Source organism: Magnolia sinica, chromosome 7 (assembly GCF_029962835.1).
Source record: "Magnolia sinica isolate HGM2019 chromosome 7, MsV1, whole genome shotgun sequence".
Lineage (NCBI taxonomy): Eukaryota > Viridiplantae > Streptophyta > Magnoliopsida > Magnoliales > Magnoliaceae > Magnolia > Magnolia sinica.
In genome coordinates this window covers 10,103,348-10,128,639 of record NC_080579.1, presented here as the reverse complement: position 1 = coordinate 10,128,639, position 25,292 = coordinate 10,103,348, and the positions used below count along the sequence as shown (strand labels likewise).

Below are 25,292 nucleotides of genomic sequence, written 5' to 3'. Positions count from 1 at the left end.
AGATTGTATGCGTACAGGAGCTTGTCTGTGTGTGAAACGAGCTACGATTTTATCGAATCTGTCCCAGCTTTAAGATGGACGGTTCAGATCGTTGAAGTGGTCCCTGAAGGTGGGCCACGAGACATTGTAAATAGACACCATTTGAATCGATTCTGCACGTGGGAAATATAGGAGGAAGAGCAACACTCGTTTCTTGCGGTCAAACCTGTTATGATTGGGAGTCCCAATCCGGTGTACTGCGGGTAAACACCTGTTGTGCACTCGCATAATGCAGGGTGGGGTCCACTATGATGTTTCTTGGAAATCCACTCCGTTTGTTTTTCCATCTAATTTAAGGCGTTGAGCCCAAATTTGAAACATGTCCAAAGATCAGGTGGCCCCAAAATCCATGGTTAAGGTCTGATCTATCCATTGGGTCATTTTTACAATGATCTAATGACTCAAATTTGACACGAACACCTAATTTACAATACATATGTTAAGTATTAAGTTTCACATCAAACGGATCGTGGAAACCGTGTGATTTAGAATTCAGGAGTCTAAGTGGCAATTTCGTAACTATTACTGATCTATGAGTTTTGTGAAATTTAAGGGTTTTACGTGGTTGTAGGCACGTTTCTATGTAATTCTTATAAAAGAATTTACATCTAATTCATCATGGATGATGGGTCATTTGTAAATTTAGTCAGAGGAACGTACACGTATTAAACCACGTATATATGAATGAAGACCATTCCCAATGGTTAAGTTTGTATCAAGGCAAGGATGTAAGGCTAGGATAGTTGGATTAATATAGTACACATGTATATATTAGGTCGAATCTTATGGTAACACTCGAGAACTTTCGATGCTCGAGTATCAAAAAGTTCGGGGCGTTACACTACCAAAGCATCATCCGAACTCGTGCACAAGCAGCAATGTCAGCTCAAGGTGACAATCCTCCAACTCCTCTAGAATCACAAAGACCACAAGCCTCTCAACCGACTGCATCGACTCCTTCGACAACCAATCTCGCCCTCGGCTTAAACAGGTTAGAGAACACTATGAACCGCATTCACGCGGAAATTGCACCGCCCATTCATAACATGCACCCACCAAGCATCCATGTAGGTCTATCAAACACAACTATCAATCAATTTCAACCCATTCCCCTTAATGGAAATCGAGTTCACTTTCAAAACCCACCAGTCATAGCAATTCAAACTCCATCACATCCTCCCCCTGATGGGAGTCAACCAGTACATTATAGTCAATCACAGTCTAGTCAATTCCAACAACCTTCTCCTAGTGGAAATTTATTTCAATTTCCACCTAGTCAACCACATCAATACCTACTGTTCATGGATATCCATCCATCCAAGCTCGCACTCTCAGCAGGACTGCATCTCAATTTCCTCACCACACCATGAACTCAATCCCTCTGACCGAGGAACACAAGAACATCGAAGAAGTCAACCATTATGAAGAAGAGGCTAACCAAATGCCAGAAGGAGCACGACCTCCTTTGTCTCAACCAAATGAATTTGATTAACTTCGGGAACACTTCGAGAACCAACTAAGGGTCATGCAAAATGAACTTTAAAAAGAACATGGGGTGGAACTTCTGTCCATAAAATTCAGGGATCTTTGCCCATTCCCTGATGCTAGGGTACCTGCAAACTTCGAGGTACCCAAGTTTCAATGATACGATGGCACGAGATACCCAACTGCATATTTAAAGGCTTTCTGTGGTGAATTTGATGCCAAAGCAGACGATGATGGAGCATTAATCCATCTGTTCCAAAAATTCTTAAGGGGTGATGCGTCAGATTGGTACATGTCTTTGGACTATCATAAGATTAGAACATGGGAACAAGTGTCCCAACCCTTTGTAGATCATTTCGCGTTCAATCTAAATCCAGCACCCCAAAGGTCAGACTTGGCAGCCCTTTGACAAAGGAGCGACGAAACATTGTTTGCATTGATGGAGTGTCATGGCTGCACGAATGAAAACACTAATCGACGAAGAAGAACAGATCTTTATGATTATCCATACGAACAATCCAAATATATCAGGATATCTAATTTCATACCCGTATGCCAATTTTACTCAACTAATCTGTGTAGGGGAACAAGCAGAGGCCGGAATAAGAACCGGCACAATTGCACCATGGCCCCACCAGTCTACCTCGGTACAAAAAGTGAAACTTGAAGAAAAGACAGGAAAATACGGAGTAAGAAACAGAGATATGGCCACTCTTCGTCCAGCGGAAACTAACAATGTCATTGCCTCTGCACAAGGAATGCCAAGAGCTCCTCTGCAAGAATAACAATACCAACCTCAGCAATAGCAACCTAGGTGAAATCCACGATACACAAACCAAAACAGGCAAATGAGTGTGACAAAGGTGTCTAGGCAATTTACACCATTAGCCCAGTCATACACGGACATTCTAGCCATACTCATCCAAAGGCAGCTCTTGGCACCTCTCCAACCTAGACCACCGCCAAACCTGTTGCCTCCAAATTACAAAGAAAATGAGTATTATGCATTCCATCAAGGGCGGGGTCATACCAAAGAACGTTATTTCTCCTTAAAACATGCAGTCCAAAATTTGATCGACCAAAACCAGATCACAGTCATGCCCCCTGAAACAGCTGCTGCTAACAGCAATAACATACTTCAAAATCATCTACCGCAGCATCAAGCATTCCCTAAGACTTCCAGCACTCCCACCGTCAATGTCATCCAGGGAGAATGTTCCCCTTATGTTTTCCAAGCATTCTCGGCTAAAAGCTATGACATGGATATTCCTCCACTCATTCTGTAAGGGGCATTACCCTCTCCTCCATTGGTCCTTCAAGGGAAGGCCCCTAAACCTCATCCCAGTCCTCCTCATCATGTGGAACAAATATGGGATCAACCACTGGTCCTACAAGGAAGAGCCCCTACATCAACACAAGCCAACAACCCCCACCAGCCAGTCGTCCTTATGGTGAAGGCTTCATTGCTCATGCCTAGTCATGTCTCATAACATCTACCCATTAATGCACAAGAACGACGTCCTCTTCCGTTCTACATGCCACACGAACTCACTAGATCCGGCCCGACAATCCAAGAAGGCCCTCCTTCATAACGCCTAGTACTCTTAGGGGCACCGTTGGCTTCTTAATTTAACCACATATCTACTATCACTAACCCTCTACCTTCTCTAGAATCTTCACCTCCTATGGTTCTTCAAGGAAGGATGGAATTAGTCTCTTGGCATTACCCAGAATGCTCTGAGACAGGAAACATGCATCCTATTGGGAGATGCTTTCGAAAAGAATGACTCGGAGGAGATCCCAAGGGACCTTTACCAACACCGCATATGATATAGTGGCCCGGCTTAAAACCATCCCTGCTCAAATATCCGTTTGAGAACTCCTCTGTACATCGCAAGCACACTGAGAGATTTTTTTTAAAACTCTGAACGATGCACATATCTCCTAAGAAGCTGTACCTGAAATGGTCGCGCACATGATAGGGAAACTCCTTGCACCCAGAGCCATAACTTTCTCAAATGACGAGTTGCCACCAGAAGGCCGCAACCATGTCAGGTCATTAAATATAACCGTTCGTCATAAGGACAAAAGCATCCCACTGGTATTGATTGATAATGATTCAAGTTTGAATGTTTATCCACTTTGGACTGCCTTGTATTTGGTACTAAATCCATCTATGTTTAGGCCAAGCAATTTGAATGTGAGAGCATTTGATAATTCCTGAAGACAAGCGCAAGGAGAAGTTAATCTTAAACTACAAATTAGCCACGATGCGTCCACCATTTCTTTTCAGGTTTTGGACGTCCCTTCATAATTCAATCTTCTCCGTGGTTAACCTTGGCTTCACAAAGTTGGGGCCGTACGTACAATCAACTCTCCACCAGAGGGTCAAGTACATCCATGGAAACAAAGTGCTCTGCATTATGACAGATCCTGAACCACTTTTTCCCACTGAAACAAATCTTCAGGGGGAGCCTAACATCCCAGTTATTGACGCATAAAAACTAGACAAAGACAAACCATATTATAGCTTCCAATTTGAAGCAGTGGATCACATCCCAACAATATGTCCTTTAAAATCAAACTATAATTTCACTCCAGCCGAGCATCAAATCCTGAACTACCGACTTGAACACCAAGATGTCACCAAAGTAATTGAGTTTCAAGAAAGAGTAGAAAAGGCAGGACTAGGATATGACTCTCCTTCACTAGAAGAACTAGAGGAGGCAGATACTAAGAAGAGGTGGAAGGGCTAACAGATGAGTCATCCTTCCCATTTCACACCAATCCAATTCGTTAGCGCCGAAGTCATCCATCCAAGTTAAAATCCAAATTCCAACCCACCAGGTCATGACAATAGTCTCACCCTCACTGAGTTGCCCAAGCAACAACTGGGTAAGGGGCATGAGCTACCCTCTCTTGATTGGACTATAACGATGGTCCCACCAGATCTACAACAACCTGAAGAGCCCCATGACACAGGGAATGAAGGAAGGTCTGATGAATCTGACATTGAGTTAGAACATAGCCCTTGCTACTTCATGATGATTAGGGACAATAGAGAAAATCAGACCACTACATCCTAAAACCCTACCTCTCGAGGGGAGAGAGCATAGGGCTCCACCTAGTTCAGCACCCCTATGACATTTGAATCAATCGGTCAATCTCAAAGTGCTAGTCTGGGGAAAAAACATCCTTATAAATAGACATTTGTACCCCAGGCAAGACCAGGATAACACTGGTTCGAAACGCCTGCTTGCTCAGTGTGCGATAAAATTAAAACACCTAAAAATTTGAAAAACCCTTCAAAACCCAAAAACAACAGAAAACCTTCAAAAGCAAAAAACAATAGAAAATCCACAAAACCCAAATAAAAAAGAAAATTTACAAAAACCAAAAACATCAAAAAAAAATGAAATACCAAAAAATCAGAAAACTTTTCAAAAACTATAAGCAATAAAGTGTCAGACTCATCTATAGAGCTACATGAAGTCGAAGTTGACATCTATGACTTTGACATAAAGCTAGACTTCGAGCTCATAGGTTTAGAAGAGGTCAAAAACAAGGGAAATGATGATCTGACTACCGAACTTGAGGATCTCCTCAATAAGTTCAATTTAAAAGCCAACATTATACCTAACGATTTTGAGGTGGTTAATCTCAGAATCCCCGAGAATCCTCGGGAAGTACGCATTGGAAAATCTTTATCTCCGAGCGACAAGAAGAAGATGATCGAGTTTTTGAAACCACGGTTATCAAACTTTGCCTTCTCCCACAAAAATATGCCTGGACTTGATGAAGATCTAGTGGTACATAGTCTACACACGAAGCCTGAAATCAAGCTGGTCAAGCAAAAGTTAAGGAGAATGTGACCAGAGTGGATCCTAAAAATACGGGAAGAAGTAATCAAGTAATACAATATCGGTTTCCTAGTAATATCCAACTATCCGGAATGACTAGCCAACATTTTTTTTTTAGCCCAACCATTTCTTGTATCTATCAAACTGTAAGGTTCAACTCAATCCAATACCTACCACCGCATTCACATCTAAAAGGACCCCGCAAAAATCCATCATCTTCATTGGCGAATTATAAGTAAAACTAACGAGAGAGCACACCACATAAAACTAACAACATATGTCTATACTCTTAAGTGAAAGAAAACAAAACAAAGTTCTTCCTCATCATCACCATCTGAAACGGATGCATCCTACCGCATTCTGAGAGAGATGAGGAAGTTCTCTTTTACCAAGAAGATCAGAAATCTAATCTTCCTCATCCTCATCACCATCCCCACTAGATGCCTTCTTGGTAGCAGCTTTCTGGTTCCTTTACTTCACCCTTCCAGGGTGTCAACCACCAAGTGGGCTTGTAAGAGACACTACAAGAAATCCCACCTTTAGTGATGAAAATTTTCGTCACTAAAAGCCAAATTTTCGTAGCTAAAAACCTTTAGCAACGAAAATTTTCGTCCCTAAATTCGTCGCTAAAAGACTGAAGCAAGAGATTTTTATCAACGAAAAATTCGAATCGTTGGCAAAGGCAGCTTTTTAGCGACAAAAATTTATGCCGCTAAATAAACTTATAAAACTTTTAGTGAAGAAAATTTTCGTCATGAAAAAAATATTTGCAAAACTTTTAGCTATGAAAATTTTCATCACTAAAAATAATTACAAAACTTTTAGCGACGAATATTTTCCTCGCTAAAAAATATTTGCAAAACTTTTAGCTACACAAATTTTCATCACTAAAAATAATTACAAAACTTTTAGCGACGAACATTTTCGTGACTAAAAAAATACACAAAAACTTTTAGCAGCAAATATTTTTGTTGCTAAAAAAATATTTACAAAACTTTTAGCTACGAAAAGTTTTGTTGCTAAAAAATAGTACAAAACTTTTAGCGACGAATAGTTTCCTCATTAAAAAATATTTGTAAAACTTTTAGCTACGCAAATTTTCGTCGTTAAAAATAATTACAAAACTTTTAGCGACAATAAGTTTTGTAAATAATAAATTAAGGAAATAAACTTATTAAGAAAATAACTTAACAGTAAATGAACTTTTATAAATAAATTTTCACTTATTAAAATTTACCCGAAGGCGCTGATAGATGAGTTGCCACACATCATCTATCACGTCTCTCCAACGGGGGGTGGTGGGGAGGATCAGAGATCTGCATATATAAGACACCGACCTCTGACATAAATAATATGGCATTGTTCCCAACAGGTCTAATGCAGTCCTGTGAGAACTCTACCATCACCCTACCCTCACGCGTAAGTCGCTCTAAAAGTAACCCACACGTGGGTTCACGTCCTCGTCAGCTGGTCGACGACGCTGTTACAAAATAAATATATAAGTCTAAACATAAACATAAATCATTAAAAGAAATATATGTCTAGACTTACATGAAGTGTCCGGTGTATGCGCGACTGAGAGATCAGACGCCTGCGATGCAACATGTGACGGCGATACTGGCTCCGTTGCATCACGGGTAGAAGGGGTAGATCCAGTGCGCGAACGACGTGCTCTCTCACCTGGTGCCATCACTGAAAATGTGCGAGCTACGAACTCATAAATTTAAACAATGTCAATACAAGTGAAATATACTAAAACATTATACAGTAGTGTTGACAGTACAATGCATTTGTGCTTATGCTTAGAGAAATGATTAAAATATGATTAGACCATTACACTATAATGCAAGCAGAATATAATAAAACTGTAAACTTTAATCTATAACCATTGGAAATTTCATTACACATTATCATTCTATATTAAATACACATATTTCATTGTAATACAAAATAACTTTGAGGTAAACTATCCGAAGTACTCCCTGCGTAAGTTATCGTATTCTTCAGAAGCATATGTCATGTTGTGTGAAGCATTCGACATTTTTATAGCCAACATGCCAGTCATAAGAGGAGAAATCTGGTCTTTCAAGACTTCATTCAGATGTGCAAGTAACAGAGTCGCATCTTCCATTTCTCGTTTCCCGCGGTTATATATCTCTATCAGCCCCGAAATTTCTTTGAGATAGTATAATCTTTCCTCTGAGTCATCGTCAATATATTTTGCTCTACACTCATCGACCAGACTGGGTATCTCTATGGCCCTACCAGAAGAAGATAGGACCGAAACGTCCATCTACAACAGCTGATGAAGTATGTTGCGTGCTTTCCCTACACTTCAATTTGAGGAGGACATGATAAGAAATTGACTCAACTGTAATTGTGGATTATAAACAAGTCAATAAAAAGAATTAATCATGACTTGTAATTTTAACGTATACATGGAATACATAAATTATTTGAATTAAAAAATAACATATAAATCATGTGTACATTTAATAATCATCATCTGTATCACTATCGCTTAGGGCTATTTATTCTTCACCATCACTATCGCTGATCAGTATTTCCTCCTCATTGTCTGCAACATCATCATCAATGAAACTGCTATCATCTTTAACAATGTCATGTATTATTAAGGCATCAACATAATCAGGTAGCACATTATCTCTATCTAATTACACCACATCAATATAAACACTTGAATCAGTCCCTGTATCCCTAAATGGCATGTCTTCTTGATATGCTTGTTCAACCCTAGATGTGTCATTTCCCCCATCCTCGCTATCTTCAACTTTCGGTACGGGGACGTCAAATAAGTTCCTAGGCTTTATTTTCTGCACCACGTGCCAAGAGCCGCCTAACTTGGTGTTAGCGAGGTAAAATACTTGTTTGGGTTGGCTGGCGAGGACAAATGGGTCGTCCTTAAACCACTTCCGAGATAAATTTACGCTCGTAAAGTAGTTGTCAGTCTGTATTCCCAACTTCTTATTTCCAATGTCCCACCAATCACATCTAAATAAGTACACCCGCTTTCTCATACAATAACTTAACTCAATAATATCTGTCAAAATGCCAAAAAAGTCAATTGTATCCTCCTCATTTGTTCCCTTCACAACCACCCCACTATTTTGCATGGTCCTATACTTCTCACGTTCTTCGGCGTGGAACTGAATCCCTTTTACAATACAACTTGTGTATCTAGATACACGTCTATCAGGCCCACACGCTAGTGAGTATAGTGAATCAGACACATTTGAAGAGTTGCTTGTACGCAATGTCTTCATCTATTATCATGTACAGATTGGGATATAATTGTTTAGGGATTTTCTTAGGTTGAAATAATGTGGAATACAACGAAAATTCTAAGTGTGGTGAGATACAATGTGAAATCTTACACGTTTGGTGAACCATTCTGAAAACTGATTATAAGACCCATATCCTAGCCCGTACCATCCCGTAGGCTTCCGCGGTCCTCCCGGTAGAATTTTGGTGACCCGCGATCTTTTATCGATAGTTGCGCGCGACCTCGAGTCGTATCCCATATTCCAGAGCCGGCTCGATCCGAAATTTGTACCCTAGCGACTGCGCCATCGCCGTGGTTCCGATGCCGCGTCTCGCACGCCAAGGCGATACCCAGGTCAGGAGATGTGGGCCCGCGTTCAGTTTGAGAAAACGCCGCGCATTTGTAAAATTCCAAGAGAATCTCTACAACCTTTCAAATCAATCCCATCAATCATATCAAATGTCAAGTACTCCCATCACCTCTCACCCCACCCCAAGTACAACCACCCCTCCCCTAAAGTCAACACTCTCTTACAACCAAGTACACCTAGCCATCACTCACCATCCCTCTCTCTCATCACTCCTCTCCCATCATCTCTCTCTCTCTCATTCTTTCTCATTCTCCCAAGCAACCCCAAAGAGAAAATCGTCGATGCTTTCCATGGAGAAGCCATGTGTGGCCCACCTTCCTATCTTCCATCCCCACCCACCAAAACCAATCTCAACCGTTGAAGTCCGTCCTTTGGAGCTCTAGATCGTGTTGGCAGAAGAAGGAATATGCGATCAAAGGTGGGTGCTTCTATAGGCTAGATTTTTGTATTTTTATGATGGGCCAAGTGAGGCCTACCGATCAATGGTATGGATCTCACTTTGGACCCTAAGAGGTGGCCGATGGCCCACCTTGATTATCATTTGTTGTATGATTGAATGCAAGGGAGGGTCCATAGTGTCGGGGTCCCTCCATCACACGTGTCCCATTCCTTTTCTCTTTCTCTCTCTCCCTCTCTTTTTATTTATTTATCTTTGTGTGTGATGATATGGTTGTATGGCCCACTTGGATGGAACCCACCATGAAGCATGTATTGGATCCGAGTCATTTGTAGGTGAGGCCCACTTTCTATGTGTTGCTCCACACCACCTAGCCATGTGGTGGCCCACCAGGGTAGGGCCCACCTTAAAACGTTTTATGCGCCAGAACATCCAGCGTCCCCTAGACGCTGGACGTGAAACACAAATATCAGCTTTGTTCACAAGCTTTTTTGGTGGCCCACTTGTGTAGGCCCCACCTTGATGAATGGATTCAATCCTCACCGTCCATCCTATTTACCAGCTCATTTTAGGCGTTGAACCAAAAAATGAGGTTAATCAGACTCTCAGGCGGGCCATAGCATAGCAAATAGTGTGTCTGCCATTGAAATCCACCTTGACATTTTGATGCACCAAAATATATGCAATAGCGGACTCATTTGGCTTGTCTTGAGCCATGGAGGCCATTGGGCGGGGTGGATCCATCATATGCGGGCCCTACACACGAAAAACCACGACATAACGTGATTTTCAAAAAATAAAAATAAATATATATGACAATGACAGCATTGCTGCTGCTGCTGACAAGGAGAGGATGCCAGGCGTCCTGCGCGGTGGGTGGATGGGCCAGGGACCACGGCTCCAGTCGTGGGCCCCACCATGATGTATATTTGTCATCCAACCCGTTCATTCGGTGGGCCAACTTCTGAGGCGGGCCCCCTTCGAATTTCAGCCACATTCAAGACTCAGGTGGCCCACATTATAGGAAACAGTGGGATTGAATGTATACCATTAAAACCCTTTTTGGGTCCACAGAAGTTTTGGATCGAGATGAAATTTGTTTTTTTCTCTTCATCTAGGTCTGCGTGACCTTATGGACAGAATGGATGGCATATAAGCACTATGGTGGGCCCCATGTGGGACCCACCATTGATATATGTATTGTATTCACATCGTCCAGCGGACAGTGGAGCCCACGGTGATGCATGTGTTTTTACCATGTCGTCCAGCCATTTTACGGGCTGCTGGATGGCTGGTGGGGCCCCACCATGTTGCATGCGTTGTATCTGTGCCATCCAGCCATTTTATTAGATTGTTGGACGGCCAGTGGACCCCCACTCATAATGTATGTGTTACGTCCAAACCGTCCATCCAGTTGGCAAGACCTTAAGGCTTGAGACAAAATGAGGTAGATCTGCCTATTAGGTGGACTACACTCCAAAGATCAGTGGACAGTGATGTCCACCGTCCGTTCAAATTTCTTAGGGGCTAAAGAAGTTGCTGATCAAGCTCATATTTTTGTTTCGACTTCATCTATCACTATGTTAACTCATGAATAGGTTGGATTTCTAATACATCACGGCGAGCCACACTGTGATGTGACCAGCCCTTTGATCAGGTGGACCACACTGCAAAGAAATGGTGGGATTTGAACGTCTACCATTAAAACCCTTTGGGGCCCATTTTGATTTATTTATGGTCGTCTATTGAGGCCCACCTTGGTATATGTATGGGGCCCATTTTAATTTATTTATGACCGTCCATTGAGGCCCACCTTGGTATATGTATGGGGCCCATTTTGATTTAGTTATGGCCATCCATTGAGGTCCACCTTGGTATGTGTATGAGGCCCATCTTGATTTAATTGTAGCCATCCATTGAGGCCCATATGATATGCATATGGCCCATGTGATTAGGCCTATTTTGACATATTCTAAGGCCCATCTTGATATAGTTATGGCCCATCCATTGGGGCCCACCTTTAATATGTATGAGACCCATTTGTGAGGCCTACCTTTGATATGTTTATGGCCCATTGTTGAGGCCCACTTGATGTATATGAGGCCCATATGATGTGGCCCATTTGATGTATTTGGAGTCCACAGGTTAAGGCCCATTGTGATGTATTAGGGCCCATGGGTTGAGGCCCATTGTGATGTATTAGGGCCCATGGGTTGAGGCCCATTGTGATGTATTTGGGGCCCATGGGTTGAGACCCATTGTGGTGTATTCAAGGCTCGTTATTAAGGCCCACCTTGATGTATATGAGGCCCGTTATTAAGGCCCACCGTGATGTGTATAAGGCCCGTTGTTAAGGCCCACTTTGACATATATAAGGACCATATGATGAGACTTAGTTGATATATTTGAGGCCCATGGGGTCGAGGCCCATTGGGATGTATAGAAGGTCTATTGCATTGTGAGATTCCACCATGATGTATGTGATAATGTTTTTAACGGTCATGCCTTGAGAGCAATGATGGTTTGACGTCCTCATTGTAACCTTCCCTTAGGCCTCCTTAGGCCCATTCTCTTCGTGGGTTAACCCAAATAAGTGGGGCCCATTCACCGTAGACGGATGGCTCCGTGCTTTCGGATTTGATATAACCACGGCCGAGTGCTGTTCTTTATACTATGTTTGATCGACTGATCATTTATAGACCCCGCTTGGTTTATCTGTTGATTATCGGTGTCATTGCTGTGACCGATTTGCCGATTCTGATTATTGACCGATCCCAATTGTCGTGGTCGATTGTCTAATATCGATCGAGGCTGATTATCGATCGAGGTCAATTACCGATTTTGATTTGTCTTGGCCAATTGTTGATTATCGATCGAGGCCAATTTCTTATTTTGATTTGTCTTGGCTAATTGTTGATTATCGATCGAGGCCAATTACTGATTCTGATTTGTCTTAGCTAATTGTTGATTATCGATCAAGGCCAATTACCGATTCTGATTTGTCTTGGCTAATTGTTGATTATCGATCGAGGCCAATTACCAATTCTGATTTGTCTTAGCCGATTGCCGAATATCGATCGAGGCTGAATATCGATCGAGGCCGATTACCGATTCTGATCTATCTTGGCCGATTATCAAATATCGATCGAGGCTGATTATCAATCGAGGCCGATTACCGATTCCGATTGTCAAGGCCGATTTTGATTACCGAGGCCAATTGTCGAGACCTATATGATGTATATGTGATCCATAGTTGAGGCCCATTGTAATGCATTGGAGGGTCAGGCGATGGAGTCCATTGTGATGTATGTTAGGCCCATGTGAAAGGTCCATTATGGTGTGTATTATGCTATTGAGAGGGACCCATGGTGTTGTACGTTTGGCCCTTGTGTGAGGTCATGGGTCCACCATTCCTTACGGGACAATGTTGGTTAAATGTCCACATTGTTGTGATTGATTGTCGATGCCGGATATTGATACTGATTATGAGTATGTGATTGCATAGAATCATGATCATGCCCATATGTATCATTTGCATGTTTGTTATGAGATGTGGTTGACCATTGCATATGCCATTGGGTAGGATGTTATGAGACTCCCTGATAGGCGGAGGTTATTTTACATGAGCGCACGATATGCGCAGGATTTATGCATGACTGGATTGTATAACTCATGCATCTTACATTATGATTACTGTACCCCTAGCAACATCAGGGTCGTAGCCTCTACAGGTATATCGTGGATGGCCAGATGGGACACCGGAAATCTGTTCTACATGGGGTGCTATAGATATCCCTAGGTGAAAGTCCCTAAACCCTCTTAGTTTCAGAGGTTGCTCCAACATCTATACCGAGTGGATGCACGAGCGCATGAGGGCCGTATACCATTAGGCCACGTCTCCCATTGCGTCGTGGTCGAGAAGAGGGTACGACCTTACCTGCCTGAGAGGAGGGGGCAATGTTAGGCTGAGTCTGATCAGCTCGACGAATGGGTTCGCTATCGACGAGCTGGGCCCGATATTGGCAGGAGGATAGTGAGGTCTCTTCCACTCGCCTTGTTGCGCGCGATGGGGAGGCAATCTGGTTTGGAGTGGAATAAATCCCAGTGATTTTTTCAAAGAGCAACCGTACTGATATGTGGACTTATTGAGTAGGAATTGCATATTCATTCATTCATTCATTCACTATCCACTCGGGCTGGTGATGCGTAACTATTTGTTATATGTACCATTGTATGGTAATTATTTCGGTTGGGCGCGCGACTAACCTGAGATCAGGAGTTTACCACGTTAAGTCAGACTATCTAAAGTTAGATATGGGACTGGTTTGGATAGAAGTCCCTTGTGATGAACCCCGTACCTGCGATACTGAGTACTATCATCTCGACTTCACATCCAGCATAACCATTTCATTCGTACCGCATATTATATTGCATCTGCAGTACTTAGCATTTTAGGTTACTATATTTTTGCACTTATATGGCTTAGATGAGGTTGATGGTATTTGTGTCTCATCAGGATTTGCATATTGCATTGCATCCTCAGCATCTGTTATTGTCTTATTATGTTTTGCATCGCATAGCCTTGGTACAGCTAATAGCACTCATGGACTTACCAGTATATTTCCGCTTACTCTGATACCATATGATTCATGATCTTATCAGTATTTCTTATTCCGATGATGTATGATTTATGAACTTTATTGTATACCTGACACTTACCTTACACACACTTTCACCACCCTCTAAGCTTTCTATAAGCTTATATACGATAGATGCGTGCAGGTGGCGTTAGGCTGCAGTAATGTTGAGCTTGGAACGTGTAGCTGTCTTCTAGAGCTTTGATTTCGACATATGTATTTCCCTTTCAGCACTATACTCAAATGATTATATTAGTGGACATGTGATGATGATGTTGCCTTTGTGATTCGGGTAATCTTGTGGTTATGCTTATCGCGAGTTAAATGTACACAAAGAAAAAAAATCTTCCTTGTAGAATCCGAGGATCAGAATCTGGTGTATGGATGCTAGGAGCTGGGAATGGGGTACTACGGAGGCTGTCGGCACCGGATTCGGCGATCGGGATTCCTGTGAATTTGATTTTCGAGTTTGGGGCGTGACACTGATCCTAATGCATTCGATCATAATTTGTGGAAAATTTGGACTTCATCTCGTCTATGTGTTCGCTACACATAAATTGCACGTCATCAGTAAGAAACATTAAGATCATCGTATGTACAGAAAACAATAATCAAGGGAAGACTTACTCTAAGTACGATTTTATTTCTTCACAATTATACAACACATACCACCGCACCTTTGCTAGATCCCCAAGGTACATATCCTGAAACATTGGGGATCCTAAAGGATGAACGTTATGTGTAAATACAGATATAAGTCTTTATTCATGCTCTTACCCTTCATTGGCATTCCGATCTTCTCGGTTGAATCTAGTCTCTATGCCACGAAGATACATGGAGCAAAATGTAAGGCACTCATTATCAATGTACGCTTCAGCTATTAACCCCTCCGGTCGTGCCTTATTCCTCACAAATCGTTTGAGTGTGTGAAGGTATCTGTACACAAAACTACTATATTATACGTATGAAAACATGGATATATGTAGTTTATGAAATGAATAAAAATTTTAATAAGTTCTACCACCTTTCGATCGGATACATCCAACGATATTGTACTGGGCCTGCAAGCTTCGCCTCGTGCAGTAAGTGAATCGCTAGGTGTACCATGACATCGAAAAATGCAGGTGAAAATATTCTTTCAAGTTTGCAAAGGTTTATGGCAATGTCCCTCTCTAGTTGTTCAATAACATCTACATTCAATGATTTCAAACACAAATCCTTAAAGAATATCCCCAACTCAATCAGCGCTACACTGATATCCTTACTCAGGAATCCATGAATTGCAACCAGCAGTAGGCGTTGAAGAAGGACGTGTCAATTATGACTTTTCATTCCTGTTACCTTACAGTCCATAATGTTTATGCGTCGAGATATGTTTGATACATACCCATCGAGAAACTTCACCGATCTTAACTATTCACATAAACGCTTTCTCTCTAGTTTTGTCAACATATAGCAAGCTTCTGGTATAGTATACGAATTTTCATGTGGTTGCAAGTGCAACTCTTTCCTTAAACCCATTTCTTGTAAATCCAATTGAGCATTAAAACTGTCTTTTATTTTCTTCTCTATGTTCATCAATGTTCCAAAGACATTGTCACATATATTTTTCTCAATATGCATGACATCCAAGTTGTGTCACAATTTCAAATCACTCCAAAAGAGCAACTCAAAAAAGATGTTCTTCTTTCTCCAGTTATAGTTCAATACTGTACGTTTCCTCTTCTTCAGGTGTGATGCCTTACCAAATCAAACTTCTCCAATGTTACTTAGTTGTTGTATCACATCTTCTCTAGATAGCTCTTTCGGGAGTGGCCTATGATCTTCTTTGCCATCAAAGATCATCGTCTTCCTGCGCCAACTATGATTGCTCGGAAGGAAGCAACGATGGCCCATATAACACGTCTTTCTACTATGCTTCAATGACAATGAAAAATTCTCAATACCACATGTAGGACAAACCAACTTGCCCTTTGTGCTCCACCCAGATAAATTTTCATACGTAGGAAAGTTATTTATTATCCACAAGACCGCTACATGCGATCAAAATGTCTCTCTTACAAATGTGTCATACGTTTCTACACCTTGACTCCACAACTTGTTTAACTCATCTACTAACGGTCGCAAATACACATCAATGTCATTCCCAGGTGACTTAGGTCCAAGAATAAGCAATGACATCATAAAATAATGACTCCTTCATACACAACCAAGGAGGTAAATTGTAAGGCATAAGTATCACTGGTCACATACTGTACGAGCTATTCATATTACCAAATGGATTAAAACCATCACTTACAAGAATCAGTCGAACATTGCAAGAATCCTCTGCAAACCAGTCATGTTGCTTATTAAAATTTTGTCTGGCTTTAGAGTCTGTAGGGTGTCTTAGTGTACTATCATCATGAACATGTTTCTCCTTATGTCACCTCATATCTTCAGCCGTTTTATGAGACAAACAATCTTTGCAATCCAGGTTTCAATGAGAAGTACCTTAACACCTTTCGCGAGATTTTTTTACCCCTGGCTTTGTCATACTTCCACCTAGACTCTCCACATTCTTGATACTCTTCAATCTTTCCATGCTCTTTCCGATATAATAAATAATCATTTATATATGCATGTATGAGTTCATAACCAAGGCTTAAGTCTCGCATCAAGGATTTTGCCTCGTAATGAGACTTAGGCAATGTCTCACCATCCGGTAATGCTTCTTTCAACAACTCAAGAAACATGTCGAATGATTTGTTACTCCAACGATTTATTATCTTCAAATGAAGTAAGTTTGTAAGAAAATTCAACTTGGAGAAGTTCTCACACCCCGGATAAAGTGGACGTTGCGCATCCCTCAACAACCTACTAAACTTTTCTGATTCGACATCACCCATTGGAGGAATATCTTGGCTACTGCTTGTCGCTGCAAAATCAATATACGCAACTGTTCCCATGAACACATCCCCTATAATATCTTACATTTTGTCAACGTCTTCATCCTCGTCATCCGGCACAATTGACTCAGCAAAGACTTCAGTGAGCTCAACTCTATAGGTCATATCTTTACCATGATAGATCCATCAAGTGTAAACCTAGTCAATCCCAACTATGAACAAATCGTCCTCTACTTTGTCTAAAGTCTTATATATCATGTTCTTGCATTTTCGACATGGACACCTAATCCTATTCCTTAAACCGGCCCGATTTCGCGCAAATTCTATGAACTCTTGAACCCCTTATTTATACTCTGGGCCAAACTTGTTCTTAGCTCACATCCAACTCTTATCCATGTCTACAATGAAAAGACTAAAGTCAGTTTACGGAAATAGCTTTAAGATTAGGCTAGGTTATATGTTTAGGTTTAAGGAATTGAGAATAGGTATAAGTTTAGGTTTAGGTTTAGGTTTAGGGAATTGGAGTCGAGATTAGGATTAGGTGTAGGTTTAGGTTTAGGGATTTGAGAATAGGTTAAGGTTTAGGTTTAGGTTAAGGTTATAAGTATAGGTTATAGGTTAATGTTTAGGTTTAGAAAATCGGAATCGGGATCGGGTTTAGGTTTGGGTTTTCAAGTTTAGGTTTAGGTTTAAGTTAGGGAGTTGAGAATAGGATTAGGTGTAGGTTTAGGTTTAGGGATTTGAGAATACATTTAGGTTTTAGGTCTAAGTTTTAGGTTTTAGGTTTAGGTTTTAGGTTTCGGTTATAAGTATAGGTTTTGGGATTTGAGAATAGGTTTATGTTTAGGTTATAAGTTTAGGTTAAGGTTATAAGTATAGGTTATAGGTTTAGGTTTAGGTTTAGGTTATAGGTTATAAGTATAGGTTTATGTTTAGGTTAAGGTCTAGGTTTAGGTTATAGGTATAGGTTTTGGGATTTGAGAATAGGTTTAGGTTAAGGTTATAAGTTTAGGTTAAGGTTATAAGGATAGGTTATAGGTTTAGGTTAAAGTTTAGGTTTAGGTTATAGGTTATAAGTATAGGTTTATGTTTAGATTAGGGTCTAGGTTTAGGTCATAGGTATAGGTTTTTGGGATTTGAGAATAGGTTTAGGTTATAGTTATAAGTTTAGGTTAAGGTTTTAAGTATAGGTTATAGGTTTAAGTTAAGGTTTAGGTTTAGGTTATAGGTTATAAGTATAGGTTCATGTTTAGGTTAAGGTGTAGGTTTAGGTTATAGGTATAGGTTTTGGGATTTGAGAATAGGTTTATGTTTAGGTTATAAGTTTAGGTTATAGGTTAACGTTTAGGTTTAGGAAATCGGGTTCGAGTTCAGGTTCGGGATCAGGTTTAGGTTTAGGTTTTTAAGTTTAGGTTTAGGTTTAGGTTAGAGAGTTGAGATTAGGATTAGGTGTAGGTTTAGGTTAGGGATTTGAGAATACATATAGGTTTTAGGTCTAAGTTTTAGGTTTTAGGTTTTGGCTATAAGTATACGTTTTGGGATTTGAGAATAGGTTTATGTTTAGGTTATAATTTTACGTTAAGGTTATAAGTATAGGTTATAGGTTTAGGTTAAGGTTTAGGTTTAGGTTTAGGTTATAGGTTATAAGTATAAGTTTATGTTTAGGTTAAGGTCTAGGTTTAGGTTATAGGTATAGGTTTTGGGATTTGAGAATAGGTTTAGGTTTAGGTTATAAGTATAGGTTATAGGTTTAGGTTTAGGTTTAGGTTTAGGTTGGGTTATAAGTTAAGGTTTTATGATTTGAGAATAGGTTTAGGTTAAGGTTATAAGTATATGTTATAGGTTAAGGTTTAGGTTTATGAAATCGGGTTCGAGTTCGGGATCGAGTTTAGGTTTGGGTTTAGGTTAAAAGTTTTAGGTTATAGGTTAAGGTTTAGGTTTAGGTTATAAGTATAGGTTTTGGAATTTGAGAATAGATTTAGGTTAAGGTTATAAGTTTAGGTTAAGGTTATAAGTATAAATTATAGGTTAAGGTTATAGTTTAGGTTAAGGTTATAAGTATAGGTTATAGGTTATAGGTTTACGTTTATGTTTAGGTTAAAGTTTATGTTATAGGTTTTGGTTTTGGGTTAGGTTTACGTTATAGGTTATAGCTTTAGGGAATTGAGAATAGGTTTAGGTTATAGGTTTAGGGTGTGGTTTAGGTTAAGGGTGTGGTCCCTGCAAATACAGATATAAACACGACCTGCTCCAATTGGTCAGGCCCCTCCAATGCTATCCATAGAAAATGAACAGCTTCATCATGGTCATAACAGTGGTTCCCACCTTCCAAGGACCCCCACTCATCCGGATAGCTCCAACGCACATCCAGGTCTACTCCATTAATTTCGAGCAAATACATAAACATGGCCTGTCCAAATGGTCAGGCTACTCCAATGCTGTTTATAGAAAATGGACAGCTTCATCATGGTCATAACAACGATTCCCACCTTCCACGGACCCCCGCTCATCGGGATAGCTCCGATGCACATCCGGGTCTTTCCATTAATTTCGAGTAAATACATAAATACGGCCTGTCCAAATGGCCAGGCCCCTCCAATGCTGTCCATAGGAAATGGACAGCTTCATCATGGTCATAACAGCGGTTCTCACCTTCTAGGGACCCCTGCTCATTCGGATAGCTCCGACGTACATCCGGGTCTACTCCATTAATTTCGAGCAAATACATAAACACGGCCTGTCCAAATGGCCAAGCCACTTCAATGCTGTCCATAGGAAATGGACAGCTTCATCAGGGTCATAACAGCGGTTCCCACCTTCTAGGGACCCCCACTCATCCGGATAGCTCCGACGCACATCCGGATCTCTCCATTAATTTCTAGCAAATACATAAACATGGTCTGTCCAAATGGTCAGGCCCCTCCAATGCTATCCATAGGAAATGGACAGCTTCATCATGGTCATAACAGCAGTTCCCACCTTCCAGGGACCCCCGCTCATCCGGATAGCTCCAACGCACATTCGAGTCTGCTCCATCAATTTTAAGCTAATACAATTAAATCCTAAATTAGTTACTCATCCAATTTAGATAGATTGTAATACTTTCATATTCCCATTTAAACATCCACGCCGAAAATCCGACAGCATCTCCCCATGCCTCTCCAGATAAGTTGATCTTACGTTACATTCCGATGTCAAATATTTAAAACAATGTAAAGACATTTGGCATTGGATATGGAATGGAAGAAACATATCCAGAGAGAAATGAGGAGATGGACCACGGATCAGGCATGAACATTTAAATAGATTATATGAAAGTATACTATCCATCTAACCTTGAACTGTCCAAAATGGGACAATTTGGGCGATTTCTATGCCACCAAAAACACACCATATCTATGTATGGTTCCATAGAAATCCTCAAACGAGTAACTAATTATCTAACTTACAAATCTATAAATTACAAGTGACAACTATAAACTGTAATATGAATAATTTATTGTAAGAAAATGATATATGAATAATTTATCCTAAAAATATTCTGCTACAAGAAATACATTCTTCATATCAATAATAGCCTAATGAAAAATAATGTAAATTCAAATTTAAATACAAAGCAAATCCATATTAGTCAAATTAAAGAATCAATTTCGAACTACGTCACAAGTCGGTATTAGAAAACATATCTCATACCAAACGTAAATTGTAACATCCCAGATTTTTGCTAACTTGGAGTTAGGGGCAATGGGTCGATCATAACACCTTACTGACCTTTTAGAACTCAATCCCAAAGTCTTAAATCCCCTTTTTAACCCATTTCCTTCAAAATCTCACCTTTCACTGTCTTGTTCTTCAAATTTTTCTAAGTATTTTCACATTAGACACTAATCCTAAAGTTTAAATGATGAAGAACAATACTTAAACTAAAACTTACTATAAATGGTAAATACATAAATAAAATGGGCTTTTGACCATTAACTTTTTAGGAATATCACAGTATAAATAGGTTATTTAGATAAATCAGCTTCTCCTACCACAAAATCATATATTGCATGTTACGTAACCCATTCCATATTGAAAGATGCACCCGTTTCAAGTATTGGGTGGCAAAATTACATCAAACAGACTCGGAGGGCCAAATGACGCAAATCGGGGGGACACGAGGTGGGTCCCGCACATTTCTAACACCCCTTGGGGGGGGGATAGCATCACCTCTGGGGTGAGCCATTGCCTCAGGGTCCAGCGAGCAGCGATGCCTTCGCTGAAACGGCGAGGCCTCGCCGGGCGGCCCGTTTTCTGTCCCATTTTCTACCATTTTCGTCCAACTTCAAAAGGTCATATCTCCCTCGTTATAACTCTGATTTAGGTGATTTAAAAGAAAGATTGAAGATTGATAAGTATAGTTTCATATAAAAATAATTAAAAAATATAATAAAAATTTTAATATAGTTACATATAAGTCGTTCTAACGACTATCCGGAATTCATTAGTTTGGACAGTTGCCGCTTCTAGAATTTTTAGAATTTTTCTACAATAGAAAATCTATTAAAATTTGGTAGAGATGAATTAGACTTAATGATTAACTAGAAAAAAATAATTAAAATAATATACTAATTAAAAGTGTTAGAAAAGGGCGTACAACTGCCCTGAGACCATATTCTGTCGTAATTAGGGCATAATTTAGTTAAGTACTAAATGGAAAAATCAATAGAATTGGCTTGAACCACTTTCTATATGAATTGCATGACGTAAAACTAGTAGAATCACTAACGCTACAGTACCTGAAAACCTAGGATCAATCTTAAAGCCCAGTTGCTCATAGGAGCATATTGAAACTCCGTATCGGACCTGGACCGTGCGTCGAAAGTCCGATTACCCCAAAAATATATGGTTATGACTACCTTATTGGACTTGACAAATACCTCAGAAATCAAGTCCAAATTATATCCATAAGCGAACAACTTGAGCCCGAAGCGAAGTGTGTAAGAAACGTGAATATCTTTAGGTAATGAATTAAAACTTAAGTGAATTGAGTCGTTCTCTTGCAGGCCAAATCTAAGAATTTAGACCATCAGAATCTGACCCAATTATACCCTCGGATCAGGGAAAATGTCCAATACATGTCAGGGTATTTATAGCCTTGATCGAGTATCAATGACCGTTGAACTGAAACAGGTCCCTCGCAGCCGATCCACTGATCCGGTCGGGCCGAGATCTTAGCCTGACCTGGATCCAATGTCAGGAAGCTTAAGTCCAACCGCATGTAGAAAAGGAGCCTCCAGATCAGCTCCGTTGGACCAAATGGCCAGTCTTTGGCTATAACCTAAGTATACCATGGCCCTGGGGCCATTCCCATCAGTTCTGGGCCTATATAAGGGCTTTAAACCCACCTCTCTCTCTCCCATACGAATTTCTAAACCCTAGGAGAGAGAAGAGAGAAAAAGAGAAGGAAAGAGAGAAAGTGAGAGAGAAAGTGGGAGATCATTCCTGGGATTCAATCCCACCGCTCCACGTGCTGAATCAACTTATCTGTATCGTTACTCTAACGATTCCGACTCCGTTCTTGGGTAAGAAATCCTAACCCTAATCTGTTATAGGGATTCAAATAGAGCAAATGGTGAAATAGCTAACATATTTCATGCTATAGGTAGCCGTTGTGCCATAGACAAAGGCGTGATGTTCAAGCTGAGCTCGGTACGGGTTTACTAGCGCAAGGTGCGGACTATAAATGTTTAGGTTATAGTTTTCAAGGCTTTCAACGTCAGTAATGGTTTATGACTGACTTGCTATCACATGCGCCTAGATACGACATTTTCAACGTCTTATACATATATATATATATGAATTATATAGAATATAATGCATTTCATGTGTTTGTTGAAATGTCTGAATGAATATGGAATTATGATTTGCGCTTGTCATGCTTGTTAAATTGAAAATACATGATCGTAGTATGTGTGGCAACTCCTTTGTGACAGGATTCGCCATAATATAGGTTATAACTAATATATTACATGTATGATGTAGTGTGTAGTTTAGGTGTTTGATAAAATGCCTGAATGAGTAATTGTTCGATGAAATGTATTTATTAAAGTTGTTGGGATTAGATCCTCAATTACCTTAGTGATTTGAATAGATTTCTCCATGTAATTTACATTAGGCTTAATGATTTATGTATGCAATGTACATGTGTGATGTCATGTTCACTATATGTTTATAGAATACTCAAATGATTGAAATGCATGAGTTGGTTGCTAAATCCTGTTATGACTACTATATGGGAATGTTATTGTATTTGAAGTGTGAATGGGGCTATGATGTAGTCCAGGCAATTGGTAATGGTTTACAATCGGTGGCCGAACTGTTTTAGCCACGACGAATACGTTTAAGGAATCCGAGTCGTACGCTGATTATCGACAGTGGCTAGGCCAAGAGGAGTGCATATGCGCTCCATGTCAATTAATTCAATGTATGCTTTACCAGTCGAGCTTATCAAGTAACCCGATTGACCCAATGTATGTTCACCATGTATGGACACTACTGCTTGAACCTAAGGTACCAAACTTACTAATGAAAAGCCCGTTTAACCTTGGTACCTCGATCCACTAAGACTCATGAGCTAGGCATGGTGGTATGGGACACCGTGGTTGAGCTGTCAGCCTACGCTAGGGCGACGAGCCTCCCCGTAGTGACCAGTGAGCAACCCAAACTCGTGAGTTGAATACGGTAGTATGGGACACTGTATTCGAGCTGTCGACCTACACTAGCGCAGCCTGGCTGTGGTCCCCAGTCGAGTTGGTGATAAGCCTTCGAAAATAGACTGTCAGTTGTTAAGGCGTTAGTGGAGTGACCTCGAGTATGAAATAGGCCTACCCCAGTGCAGCCTAGTTGTGGTCCCTAGTTGGGTTGGTGACGAGCCTTCGAAAATAGACTGTTAGTTGGTAGGGCGTTGGTGATAGTGACCTGAACTTGCTTATCGTATGTGATTAACTAGGATTGACGACCCTAGAAGGATTAATGTTTGGTCAATGATATAAAGGGAGGTACCTTAGCTTCACAACCTGCTGTATGAATAAGACTAATTAAGAACTTGGCTAATCATGTGCATGCACCGCATTTGCATGTGCCTTTGGCGTTGGAGTTGAGCACAGAGGAAGGGGTGCATGCCGCGATCGTGAGATGATGTTGTAGAGGGAGTGTAGGTGAGGGCATACATCATTAATACATATCATCCCTGCATTAACAAGAATACTTAGGACTTGATTGTTGTACTGCTTTATCATTACTGCTTGACTGAATTGATAACATGTTAACTTTTGCTTTATAGTTCCACTGAATTAACTTCTCATTCCCACCTATGGCGGTGTTTTTAAAACACCACCCAGACTCTGGTTTATATGCAGGTAATGGCGGAGTCTATGCAACTGAAATGGACTTCATGGATGAGGAGGAAGAATTCTCCTGCGTTCAACTCTCAGGCGGGTCTATGTAGACCTCGTGCTAATTCGGCGGGATTACAGGGCTATATGATTTAGTCGAACACTTTATATTTTTGGTATTTTGCATAATTTAGAAACAACACGTATATATGTTCAGCCTGGTGACATACTCATACTCTAAAAATTATAAAATACTTATGTACTTTATATATCTATCGTAGACTTCCGCTTACCTAAATACGTTAACTCTGGAATATGATATGCCGTTTAGTTTAATCTCACTCATGTTTCAATGCACTCATAATAATCATCATTATCTATATTGCATATGTGATTCATTGGAACTCGGGAGTTGAGCTGTGCTCGACCCCCGATTTTTAGGGCGTTACACAAATGCTAAGTTAGTTATTAAGCATTCAATATTTGTACATCCATTACATGCATGACTCGAAATTTTTCCCTTCAAATAAACATCATGGTTGGCCCTAGGATTCAACGGTGAGCATTGTTTCTCAACTATTTCTCATGATATGGTCTACTTAAGCTGGCCGCGGATTTCCTGCGAATGCCTTTGGCAGGAAGTTCTTGCGCAAGGATGCTAGGTGAGGCCACCACCATGTTTGTGGGAAATATACCTCATTCATCTATTTAAAGAGCTCATTTTTGGACCATTGGCCAAAAATGAGATAATCCAAAACTCAAGTGGGCCACACAACTAGAAATAGTAGGGATTCAGTGCGAACCGTTGAAACACTCTTATGGCCACGAAATTTCAGGCTATATTTTTTGTATTTTCACTTTATCCCTGTGGTAATGACCTCAAAAACAGTTTGGATAACATATAAACATCAAGGTCATAAGTTGTTGTTGTTGTCATTATTGTTGTGGTTGTTT

The 25,292-nt window shown here is 40.4% G+C and overlaps 1 pseudogene; it reads right to left on the bottom strand.

Moving 5' to 3' along the window:
• Window positions 1–5,536: 5,536 nt before the first annotated feature.
• Window positions 5,537–25,292, bottom strand: part of LOC131251037 (small ribosomal subunit protein uS4y-like) — a 33,132-nt pseudogene continuing 13,376 nt past the window's right edge.